The sequence below is a fragment of the Calidris pugnax genome, unplaced genomic scaffold (assembly GCF_001431845.1).
Source record: "Calidris pugnax isolate Ruff unplaced genomic scaffold, ASM143184v1 scaffold68, whole genome shotgun sequence".
In the NCBI taxonomy this organism is placed as follows: domain Eukaryota; kingdom Metazoa; phylum Chordata; class Aves; order Charadriiformes; family Scolopacidae; genus Calidris; species Calidris pugnax.
The window spans coordinates 4,181,753-4,194,262 of record NW_015090921.1 but is presented as its reverse complement, the minus strand read 5'-3'; the positions used below and the strand labels follow the sequence as shown (position 1 = coordinate 4,194,262).

At 42.6% G+C, this 12,510-nt stretch overlaps 1 long non-coding RNA gene across 1 annotated transcript; it reads right to left on the bottom strand.

Moving 5' to 3' along the window:
* Positions 1–3,570: 3,570 nt before the first annotated feature.
* Positions 3,571–11,534, bottom strand: LOC106892767. The gene is made up of 4 exons (XR_001412935.1): positions 11,411–11,534; positions 5,663–5,699; positions 4,842–5,072; positions 3,571–4,009 (listed from the first exon to the last, which is right to left on the bottom strand). It is a non-coding gene; the product is annotated as an uncharacterized LOC106892767 (long non-coding RNA).
* Positions 11,535–12,510: the final 976 nt, after the last annotated feature.

Below are 12,510 nucleotides of genomic sequence, written 5' to 3'. Positions count from 1 at the left end.
GGAAATCAGAGGATGCCATCCACAGAGCATCGCACATCTCAGGAATCATACCAGTCTCTTATTTGACCAGTCTAAGCTGCCCATTGAGTGCTAAATCATTTGGACCTCCCCTGGTCTAAACTTTCCTTCTGAAAAAAGCAGAGGGAGAGAAAAAAATTATTAAAATTGAGCTTAGAGCTGGAAAGCAATACTGGAAGTTACCTAAAATACAGGATGGGTGGGGAATCTCTGATCCACAGGCTACAGATAGCCTGCTGCACAGATACAGTCTGCAATGTTGTTTTTAAAACAGCCCTTGACCTTAAAATAGTCTCTCTTATTATTATTAAGATTATGTAAATGCAGGATCCAGCAAAAGTGTTAAAAGATTCAACAGGACTTCAGCCAAAAAAGGGTACCCCATTCCTGCAATAGTGGATAAAAGTCTGCTACATATAATTAGCAGATAGCATTTTGCAATCATTAACTTACTATAGAATGAGGATAATGTTTAAGTAGTTATAACAATTACATAGTCAAATCTGGAAAAAGAATTTAGTTAACTGACAAATTTTGTAAATTATCTTAAGGTAGCAGAGATATATGCAAAACGCACACAAACTCAGCGTATTCATACTTTTCTATCACAGGATGGGTAGTAATAAAATTGAAAATGCTGCACATGGAAAAAACACCTTCAACAAAGACTAAAAAGAAAAGAAACCTACTGATAGAGATAAGAATTCTGGACGCTTACATACACTACATTACTATTGCAGTTGGACAGACAGACTAAAAACAAGAAGTCAACTATGATTCTATGAAACCCATTAACCTAAAGATAGCGTTGCCATTGTCAAAGGGAGGATACTGCATGTTTAGACCATGTTTGTGACATTTCTACTGTATCCTTTCTATTGTTAATTACATTATCATCACTGTTTATTAATAAATTTGTCACTCTGAAATTGTAAAAATACTACTAGGCTCATGCACTGATCCTAACATGGCACTACAGTTTGCTACAAAGCACTAATGCTTATGGAACTATACACATCTCAAAATGGAAGACATTGGTGATTTTGTTGTTTTCAAACAACTTGTAACATCATTTTGTCCACAAGTATTAAAATATATATATGTATATATATATGATCTATTGCACATGCCCCTTGTTTTTGTAATCTTTCACATGGGAAGATTTCCAACCAACATAGAGAAGAAGTGGACCAAGAAGGTGTAAGTAGGCTGAGGCAGCATTTCCTAACACAGCAGTTTTATAAAGGTGCTGGCTGGAAAGGTATGGTAATGGGGGTCTTCTGGGCATGCACTATTGGAGTATTACTTCTGTGAAAGCCACAGATCCTTAGCCCTCCAAAAAATATTATGTTCTAAAATTAAACTTGAAAACTAGTGTTTTTACATTGTCATGGATAGGACTCGGGAAAAATCAGCAATTACATTTTTTTTTGTTGTTGTTACAATGCAGGGTTACAAAATGTTGGGGGTTATTCCTATGGAAAAAGAAGTCAAAGGGCTTAAAGTGTCTACTCTCTAGTCAGACAAATTCTGAGTTTTTGTACATGTCCACAGAAAACAGAAATACCTTCCTGTCCCCCACGTATTTTATCATCAAGCTCTGCAAGAAACAACTGCCAGCTCTAACGTCAGAAGGGCAAGTACAGGTAGAAGGAAGAACAGGGAATTCCCAGATCTTTCTTACACCAGATACCTCCCAACCACTTACAATCCTATGATATTGACGGTATTTTCCATCACTTAGAGATGGGTCCTGCTTCTCCAAACATCTACATTAAATCAACATAAGGAGGCCCTAAAAGGAAGTGTGCTTTTCTAGTTGTCCCCAATGCCAGAAAATTCAGACCACATTCAGCAAAGAAATCCTATGTTCTTAAAACAAGTCAGGCTGAGCTGGTGGTTGCCTCATCAAGATCCGTGTAACTCACACAGCTCATCACAATGTTACACACAATTTTAGTGCACACCTCTGCTCATTACAGTTGGCATTATTTTGATACGCAGTGTCTTGCCCACCACTCTTCAGCTTACGTGTCTGATCTTTTCTTCACAGAAACAAAAAAATGGGTAAAGCTGACATTAAATCTTATTGTTACACAGCAAGCCTAAACACAGACTTAGCTCAACTCTACTCTGAAGACGAGGATCAACATCAACACTTGTCCTTACTCTGCTATGGAACTTGGTCCCATAAAATGTCACCACATTTTAAATATCAGAATGCTGCCCCTGCAATCTATCATTAAGATTTAAGAAGGATTTCAATTGTTGGCTTTTTCAGCCATTTTCAGGTTGTCTGGCTCTCTCCAGCAGTTATCTAAAAATTAAAACAGAACAAAACAAGAAATCTAAAACACCCCCCCGACCATGCTATTATCTCCCCAAACCTATTAACAGAACCTATATACCTTTATTTGATCCAGATTGGAAAATATTATTTTAAGCTAGTAAGTCACATTTTCTAAATCACAAGCTTGGAATAAGGTGCACTAAGAGGAGCTCCAGATTTGAAGTGGAACAGAATACACATCCCAGTTCTGTTTTTTTTTTTGCCAAGAAATCTTACTTGCCATATAAAATACCATAGCGGGGAGCACGCAAACAATATACGCTCCCATCTCAGAATGACAGAAAACATCCTATATCATGACAAATTATGGAGACAAAGAATCTTGTGTAAACATAAGAACAACAGATTTTGCCTTAGTTTGGAAAGGAATAAGAAGAATCAGAAAAAGGCCCATCCTAAGTATTTCTGCTCTGTCTCAACTCACCCCGCTTACGTGGCTAACAAGCCATTTCTCTTGGGCCGATTTCTACCCAGGTGATGAAAACAATCAGGTCATCTCAGTTCTCAGTCACAGAAGAATGAAAAAGCTGATTCCATCAGCAGCATGAAAAGCTGAAACTGTGCCAAGGAATCTGACTGGATAAACTGCAAGTTTACACCTCTGGTCTCTTCCATCCTACCAGAAGTTGATTTCTTTAATAAAGAAAAAAGTTCTGCCCCATCTCTTCTACTGTAGAATGGTTTTGTTCCTTCTGCTGCTAAGGATTCATAAAAAGCCACAGGGAGGGAATGATTTAATGTAAAACTAATCATTATCCTCGTACTGAAGAAGCCTTTAAAGCTTCATTTTTCTTTGCTAAAAATGAAATGGTGCAGAGTAATTTTTCCTTCTGGTGAAAGCTCTTCATATCCGGTACTTATATAGGTTTACACATGCAAATATACATTTTGATCACAGACTGGGACGATGCATTTACACACTACAGACAAGGTGATTCTGCATTTGTTCCTGCGCATTAGCTGCTTTATGCGAGTTGACATCAAGACATCTATCTACAAAGTCAAGCCTGGATCCTGGACTAGAAAATACCTGTATGGGATGTCCCCGGTTCAGTAAGTTTCTTCCTCATGTCAGAGCAGAGAATAGGATCTGTTTTTCCCACTGCAACTTTTCATATGTGTCAAGAAAGTCTGACAAAGCAATGCATGCAGACACTTCATCTGCTCGGAATTCCAATATGACACAGTGAAACACTAAAGCAATGCATGCAGACACTTCATCTGCTCAGAATTCCAATGACACAGTGAAATACTTAACCTTCCTAAAATGAAGAAGGAGATATCGATGAAAAACACCAGCTTCCAATTGCATCTGATTACAAAGTATTTCTCATTTTAAAACAGAATGCAGAAAGCTGGATGAAGAGCTGGCACAGAAGACATTTCTTCAGGAAGCAAATGCTGATTTCTGTTACTCTGCTTTTGAGTTTAGATAAAACAGTGGGGTACTTCTGTGGGAAAAGTCATCTGGTGAATCAAATGTTGGGTGAGATGGTTGAAACAGGAGGTGGAGAGATCTTTGTTCGTTCAGCTCCATGGAAGTGAAGGACAGGTTTTTGCTTGCTAGAAGAGAAACATCCACATCTCGCAGCCTATGAGCAAGCAACAGGACCGCCTTCTTCTTGAAGGTTGAGAGAGGATCTGGAATCCCAAAATAAAAAAACAGGAGAGGTAGCTTAGGAATCAGAATAAAATACAATGACATTAAGATGCCCACTGGTTCATTAGTTTAAAAGCCTGACTCTAATGGACAAAATTAGCCGGCTTCACAAACTGCTCTGTAAGATTTTATAACTGTGGATGTCCATAAACTGGCTAAGAAAATACTACAGAAATGCTGAACTATATGTTTACTAAGCAGCAATGCATCCAATACATACCAGTGTTAATTAACTATGGGGTTTCTTAACTGTGGCTCCAACACACAGCATGAGAATGTTGAGGTGGTACCAGAATGCACACTGCACTCAGAGTATATTCCACTACAGCAGGTCACAATTCAGAGAGACACCGAAAACTGTCACCTAATTAACTATGAAACTGTCAGTGCTGTAGAGGATAAAAGCACTTCTGACAGCTGTAAGATCACACAGATTAGGTACTTTCTTCTTACTCATTTCTCCCCACTTATCCACAGTGTAGACATACTTCAACAACTGTCATCTTGTCCCTGATCTCTTGGCCTTTCAGCAGTGACGCTCATCTGGTATCACCCAGTCACAGTAGCTGTTAAGACATGAGTTTTTTGCTTTAAGTTTGATGCCACCCTGGAGTGGAAGGTAACACAGGGGTGCTCCTGCATAGCTACTGCCAGAAACATTTACTATCATTCTCCTGTACTACAATGAGAGATGTGAAAGGGAATTTTTGTTGTCTTTGGTTTCTCTCTCTCACGTACAAGAACATGAAAACCATATTTTCTAACCCCTTCCTCTCTTTTCTCTGTCTCTATTTCTCATCTTATTCCAATTACCTTAACCCTTCAGTTGATCAAGTTCAGCAATAATCTTCCAGTGACAATTTTCAACTCCTATGTTAGCAGTAGTGAGCAGATCATGAAAATGGAAATAGAGCACACATCACCATCATTTTCTCTCTGAGGCACTCAAATATTTTAGCTGATCGTGAGCTTGACCATCCATGCTCACACTGTTGGGAAAGTCTTATTCTTGTTATGAAGATGGGGAAAAACGGAGCTGGGGACCTGCAACAAAACATTACAAAGGTTTATGGAGGAGCTGAGAAGAGAATATAACATTTTGTTACACATCTTAACCACCAGAATATCTTTATTTTGTTCACTGGGGAAAAAAAAAATAATAATCAAAACTCCAGAAATTGACTGTCATCCTTAGAAATGTTGAATATACTTTTTTCTATTTGATAATTGACATTTGGTTATCTTTGTTCCAATCCCACTGTTTAACAAATACGACTTTTAAGATAACCACTCCAAGTTAATAAAATTACACAATTAGTGTCTCTTAGCAGAGCAAAACGACATCATTGGATAGGAATTTTATAACTTTAAAAGCATTTATTCTTGTTAGAATATATAGTTAAATCAAAGCTTCTTTCAAGTGAAGCCCAAGCTGAAAGCTGACGCTGTGGCAACATTCCAGTTCCCTGAAAGTATCCTACGAAAAATTAAAATCTCAATGACTGATTTCTTTGGACAGGGAAGAAAAAAAAAAGAAAAAAAAAAAATAATGAGAAAGACCTCTATCAACCAACAAACCTGTCAAGCTTAGTACCTGATAGTTAGTACCTAAATAATCTTATGGCTTTACTCACCGTTATTTTTGATCAGTCCTCATTTCCTTCAGTGAGCCTAGAGAGAGAAAAACAAATGAAATTACATTTACTTCTAGGAAAATATTCAGATCACGTATGATTATCTGCACAAGACACAAAAGATTAGCTGTACCTTCCAGGAAATAGTTAACAGTTTTAAACATCATATACAAAATATGGTGTTGTTACTTTTCAAATGATCATAGCCACCCCCTTCCTTTAGTTTAAAGATGGTCAAGCGAGTTGGGCCCGAGTATGGAAGACTCAGGACAAGCAAACTTTAAATAAAAACAGGCTGGGGAGGAGAGGCACATACCCAAAACACGCCTGAAAGGCTTTTGTTCAGAAACCATTCTGTTTCCTTGAGTAAAATCACTTGTGAATGTAGTTTACACAATACTGAATTCCTTTTTCCCCTGGAATTTGTTGATTTCTATTTTATTGAGAACAGCCTACAGCCCATGCTATATGTGGAGCATCAACTATACATCACTACCAAAACTTCTTTTTAATTGTGCAGATAAATGACCTTGTTATGGTAAGCCATCATCACCAGACACATTCCAGATTCATACAAACTGAGACAGACACGATTGCAGCCTCCAGGAAGGCAAAAAACTCTTTCATGTTAATACCAAACCACTGTAGCAAGGAAGCAAAATGACTGTTCTCAAGGATACTGAGTTAACAGCCTAAGTGGAAGAATAATGCATTGCTATAAGCAGAACTATCTCATCACAAAGGACTTAAATTATTAAAAACTCCCAGTATCCTAGAAAGTATTACTAGCTTCCACCCTCCTGCACAAGCCAGCGTTTCTGCATGAACCAGGGCCCTGCATCTTCAGAAAATCTGCCGTCAGCAGATGATCTCTAGCCCTGTACTTCAGGGTAGTTCTTCAATTCTCATGATGTCAATTCTGATCTTTCCTATTCAAGTCCACCCTCAAGAACCTGCCAAGCACTACGTGACTTTGAGAGATTGAAGAACCAACAGCAAATGATTCACAAAACAATTAACTTGATAAGGAACAGTTATCAGCAACTCTCCCAAACTTACTGACCCTAAGGAAAACAATTCCCAATGCCCATCTTTGAAAAGCTAGGTTTTCTTTCACTTATTCTAAAACTACACATAAATTAAACTAAATACTAAAGTAAGTCTTCCTACAAAAAAGCAGCAGGTGACACTTAAATCAACGGATACAAAGGAATGTTTCATCTAATACTGAAATTCAGTTTGCTTTAACCAATTTATTTATTTTAACAAGTTCACTGACTTTGGATGCCCCAGTTTTCACCTGCTCTGCTTGACACGGTTTTTATCCAACTTCCATAGATTATGTGGGAGCAGCATTCACACTAGTACCAACAGAATTTGCAAATGTAACTGGATATAAATCAAGGCTATCGAAAATTAGCTGTCACTGAAATTGATGATGACAGTATCAACTCTACAGTTAAAGTGCAGTGGAAATTGTGAAGAAGAAAAAATAAAGTATTTTTTTTCTTGTTTCATACCTTACTGAACATCAGATCAACTGAACAAGAAATATTTGTGAAAACTCAACATTATATGTATTAATCCTTTTCTGTTAAGAATGCTGAAAAATATTACTTTTAATTAGTTTTGACCTATTGCCCATTCATTTTTATTTTTTTCTCTAATGTAACTAAATGTTAGTTTCTATGAACTTTAAATTTTACATTCAGATAGACAATTTCTTGGATACAGGCAACTTCAGGAACACACAAAAAGATGAACAAACATCTCCTAAATAACTTTAACAGCAAAACTGTAGTATTTGTCGTCTTATATAGATCAACATGCCTTATCACCAAGGGACCAATGGGGGGAAAAAAAAAGGTCAGTGTCCTGACATAATGAGATAATTAGCACATTGGAATTAGAAACTATACTAAAATGAATAACCTACAGTTATGCTACAAAGTTTCACCCCACCCCTCACACTCTGTTTTTAGGTACTCTTAGTGTTAATTAGACTGGTCAGCAAAAACTCAGATCTATCAGATCTAGCTTTACAAAATACTATCTTTTCCTCTTTCACACACCCCCCCAAACGCTCCAGGAGATGAGGAGAATTAACAGGAACATAAAGTATGGTTCCTCCCCTTTTCCCTAGAGCCTGAGAAGTAGGTGAGGAAGGAAAGACCTAGAAATAAGTTTACGTAGAAAGACCAAGACAAGAAAACTTGGAAGTTAAATGCAGTAGTGGCGTATACAGACACAGAACACAAAGTCAGAACTACAGATCATGAGTCCACTGAGGTCTTTCCAATGGCTAAAAACGTCAAATTTAACCTGGAAAGCTGATAATGACAAAAGCTTAAATCATAAACACATAATACAGCAGAAGTAGCTGACGTTTCTGGAAAAAACAATAGCTGTCTTCACGCTCCTTTCACTTCCTAGGTAACTTTTTAAAAGGCCCTAAGCCCGATCTATGAGGCAACACAGAAAATTGTAGTAAGAAAGGCTACAACTGGTGTGACTGGAGAAAGAAAGGGAGTGTTTGAGCATGGAGGCACGGAAAAGAACATAGAGCAGGAGCAGGGCTCTCAGAAGGGCTTGTGTTGATGGTACCCAGGTTAGCAGGTCATCAAGACCCAAGCAAATCTTCCTGCAATTTCAGAAGACACACAGATCTGGAGACAAAGAACAGTGATAATTCAAAGAGTGGGACAGTGTAGAGACACAGACTGCTGTCACCTCCAAAAGGGTACATACAAAAGGGCATATCTGAAACCTAGAATGGTTGCCCACCTAGGAAGAAACCAGAAGGCATAAGGACCTGCCACCTGATGTCCCTTGGCCTCTACAAGGGATCCTGGACTTAGATCTGGACACAAGCGGCTGGACACACAGCTCAAACACCCGCACTATGGTGTCTGGCTGCTGGAAAAACATCTCAGGCGCTGCACACGTTCTGCTGCTTATGAGACCTACAAGCCTGAGTGACCGTTTTGTTTCACTTTGTATTTTAAATAAAATCACCTTTCTCTCCTATGAGGTTTCCAGTGGGCATTTGCTATATTGTTGGTACAACGTTGTACCAGTACTTCCTACAGCAGCAGAGAACATAGGGAAGACTGTTTTACAGCTGAGCTTTGGATTCCATCATACACACACTGTAGTAATGTGCTCCTTGAATACTACTTCGGCAAAGAATCATCCCTTCCTCCACATCCTATTTTAGAGAAATCCTCTTTTTTCTTTTTTTTCCCATTTAAATCTTCCTGCATTCACATCACCCCCGGCATGTCAGGACTGGTTTCAAACACTGTTCCTTTTCTAGTTTTTAAGAATGAACGTGGGAGGTGTTCAAGACATACTCCAGACTTTTTACAGACCCAGTCAGAATTTTTAACTTTAGTCAGTCCATGATTTTTGACACTCCTGAATGACAGGTCACAATCCTAAAATGCACACATAGGCTGCACATGCACATCTTCACGCTGCAGAGTCACAGCACTGCGGGCAAGGTGGCACAGCCGTGCCTATAGTTAATTTAACACATACAAGGGCAACAGAAAACACCATTTTTTCTGAAGATACTACTTTTCACAGCCCTTGTGCGTGCAAAGCAATTAAAAATAAATATTAATCTAATTGAATTTATTCTAAAATAGCGTACAACTTCACGTGAAAGAAAGTTGATTGCCTATTATTCTTTTAATTATAATATAATTCAGAATTATCCTTATATGTAATGTGTCAAAGGCAAATCCACCGGCATATTTTAACAGCTCACACATAGACACGTAGAAGTATGAACATTGATCAGTTGCAGCATCCTGTGCCTTATGTCGCTCATCAGCTGCTATTACTGCTACTATCTGAATAACATAGCATACGAAATTGGGAAAATGTTCCTTAAAAATGTTTCACAAAAGCAGCTGCTGCTTTCAGAGCCAGCTGTGACAAACACACTTATCATATTTCTTTTGGGTTATTTCTCCAGTTAGAACCACTTCGTTATTAGGTCATGTAAGATAACATGCCACATCTCCACAAGATCTAAAGCTGTGCTTCTTATTTAATCACTTCAGGTTTTTTTTCTACATTTACCTGACAAGCATGTTGAAAATGCATCACTTAGAATTCTATTATGTACTCCAGATTTAAAGAACTGTTATCGAATATAGAACATAATGAACCTCATGCTAGTGACCGCAATCCTTTGACTTTCACTAAGAAGTCTCCCCTCTTTTTTTTTTTTTAATTTAAACAAAGTATCATTCTACAATACAAAATATCTCCAATAATTTTGAAAAATTTATGGTGTACCTGACCTGCATGTTAGTGACACAGAAAGGAGAGGCAGTGTTTTTAGTAATAGTTTCACATGTCAATTGTCAGAGTTGGAAAGGACATCTAGGTTTCATTTAAACAAAGTATCATTCTACAATACAAAACATCTCCAATAATTTTGAAAAATTTATGTTGTACCTGACCTGCATGTTAGTGACAGAGAAAGGAGAGGCAGTGTTTTTAGTAAATAGTTTCACATGTTTCACGGAATTGTCAGAGTTGGAAAGGACCTCTAGGTTTCATCACGTGTAAAGTCTTTCCCACCTGATTATCAACAATCCAATGAATTCATAAGGCTACAATCAATTCCCCTATCAATATAATCTCTCCACAAAACTTATTTGGCACTGTAGATTAGCCGTACACTCTGGTTTTGTCAAATGACTTGGAAGCCATCCCCTTTGTGCGCTCCTGTGTCAGCGTGACATAAAGGCGTCAGAAACGATTAGCAAAATCCACCTCGCACACGGATTCTATGAATAACAACGATAACAGAAGAGTAACTACCAGCAGTGCTACGCTTGGAACCGGAGACGAAACGCCTAATTTCGGATGACACGTTTTGGTTTCTGCTCTCCACAGCCGTGCCCTGCCAGCTGCAGCTGTTCACCAAAAACGGTGTTCTGGGCTGTTCCTCACCCGGCTGGAGGGCACCACAGAATGACACGGGGGTTGGAGGGGACACCTCTGGAGATCACCCAGTCCAACCCCACCGCCGTGCAGGAACCAGCCTCTCCCTCCCGGCCAACTCCTGCAGCCCGGTACCGCCGCCCGCCCGGAGCTGCGGCAGCTGTTCACCAAAAACGGTGTTCTGGGCTGTTCCTCACCCGGCTGGAGGGCACCACAGAATGACACGGGGGTTGGAGGGGACACCTCTGGAGATCACCCAGTCCAACCCCACCGCCGTGCAGGAACCAGCCTCTCCCTCCCGGTCAACTCCCCGGCCGCCCGGAGCTGCGGTACGCCCTCCCTTCCCGACTCCGAAGTTGCTCAGACTTCTCAGGGCGGCGGGAGGGGGTCGAACCGGCCCCGCTTCCCACCCCTCACCCGTCCCCCGGCAGCTCTCCCCGGGGGGCGCCGGCCGTCCCCACACGGACAAACCCCCCCACACGCCTCCCGGCCACCCCGCCGCCGAGGAGGCCGCGCTGCCAGGCGTAGAGCCGCCCCGTCCCGGTGGTTCTGGTCAGTCCAGTCCGGCCCGGCCCGGCCCGGCCCAGCCCGGGGTGGCGGTGGCGGGCGGAGCGCGCCTCAGGAAGCGGCGGGCGCGAAGACTCCCGGGCCCAGCCCAATCACGGAGCAGGACGGGGAGGCGGGTGTGCGGGCGCCCGGGCCCAGCCCAATCACGGAGCGGGGCACGGGACACCGGGCTGGGTGCGGCCCCGCGCCGGAGGTCGTTGAATTCCCCACCGCACTCACCTGAGCGCGGCCGAGGCCGCGGGCCCGCGGCCGGTCCCGGCCTCTCCGCCTCTTCCTCTCACTCCGCCATCTTCCCCTCCTTACCTCGGCCACCCGGCGGGGGGCTCGCGGCGCCCGGCGACGCCGGGCCCGCCCACTCGGCCGCAAGCCTATTGGGTGCCGTTCGTACGCATCAGCCGTCCAGTTTGGGGCGGTGATTGGTCAGCCGCGCCGTCCATCGCGGGGGCTGGCCTCCCGCCTCCTAGGCTCTCCTTTCCGATTGGCTCCGGGGAGGGCTCACGCCTGGAAAGGGATTGGAGCAAGCCGCGCGAGCGGGGCTGGCCTGAGGCGAATCCTCCGGTGACCTCCACAGGAATTTAAAGGAGCCTGCGGAGGCGGGGGGCGGCGGCGGGGACGTCTGACCCCGACACTGCGGGGAGGTTGGCGGGGTGAGGTACCCCGGCCTGGCCGCCCGTCCCTGCGGGGAAAAGGACGGAGGGACCGCGGGGAGCGGGTTCGGGTCCCTGCGGCCGTTCCCCGGGGGCTGCGGGTCATCCCCTCCACTCCGCCCCCGGCTCCTGCCTCACGGGCACGGCCTGCCCGGCCGGAGGTTCCTCAGAAGAGCCCTGGGGCACGGACCGTTAGTAACCGTTTGGGACCGCCGCCCCTCCCCGTCCTCCATTTCACCCCCCGGCTGAGCCCGCCCCGCCGCCGCTATCAAGGGATCTTGATTGCTCTGAATGACTGCCTTTATTCACTCCGCCGGGGCTTGTGTCAGCTGCAACGGGGGTTTTTTATATAATTTTTTTTCTTTTTTTTTAGCAGCAGTAATTTTACACTTCAGGCTGACGGGTGAGTGCATTGAAGAGCGTGAAGAGGAGCGCTCGCCCATTCAGCAAGCTGTGGAGAGACACCCCCATTTAGCCGTGATTCATCACCCACAGCTCCCACAAGCCCTTCCAGTTGGAATCCTTCATCCACTTAACACTCAGCTTCTCTACGATGGAGTGTTTTTAATGCAGGCTGTCGGCTTAAACGAAACGCTTCTGCCAACTTCAATATATCCACGCGCTATTTATAACCAAAGTCGTAGTTTCGAAGAACTGAAAAGGGACCTTTCA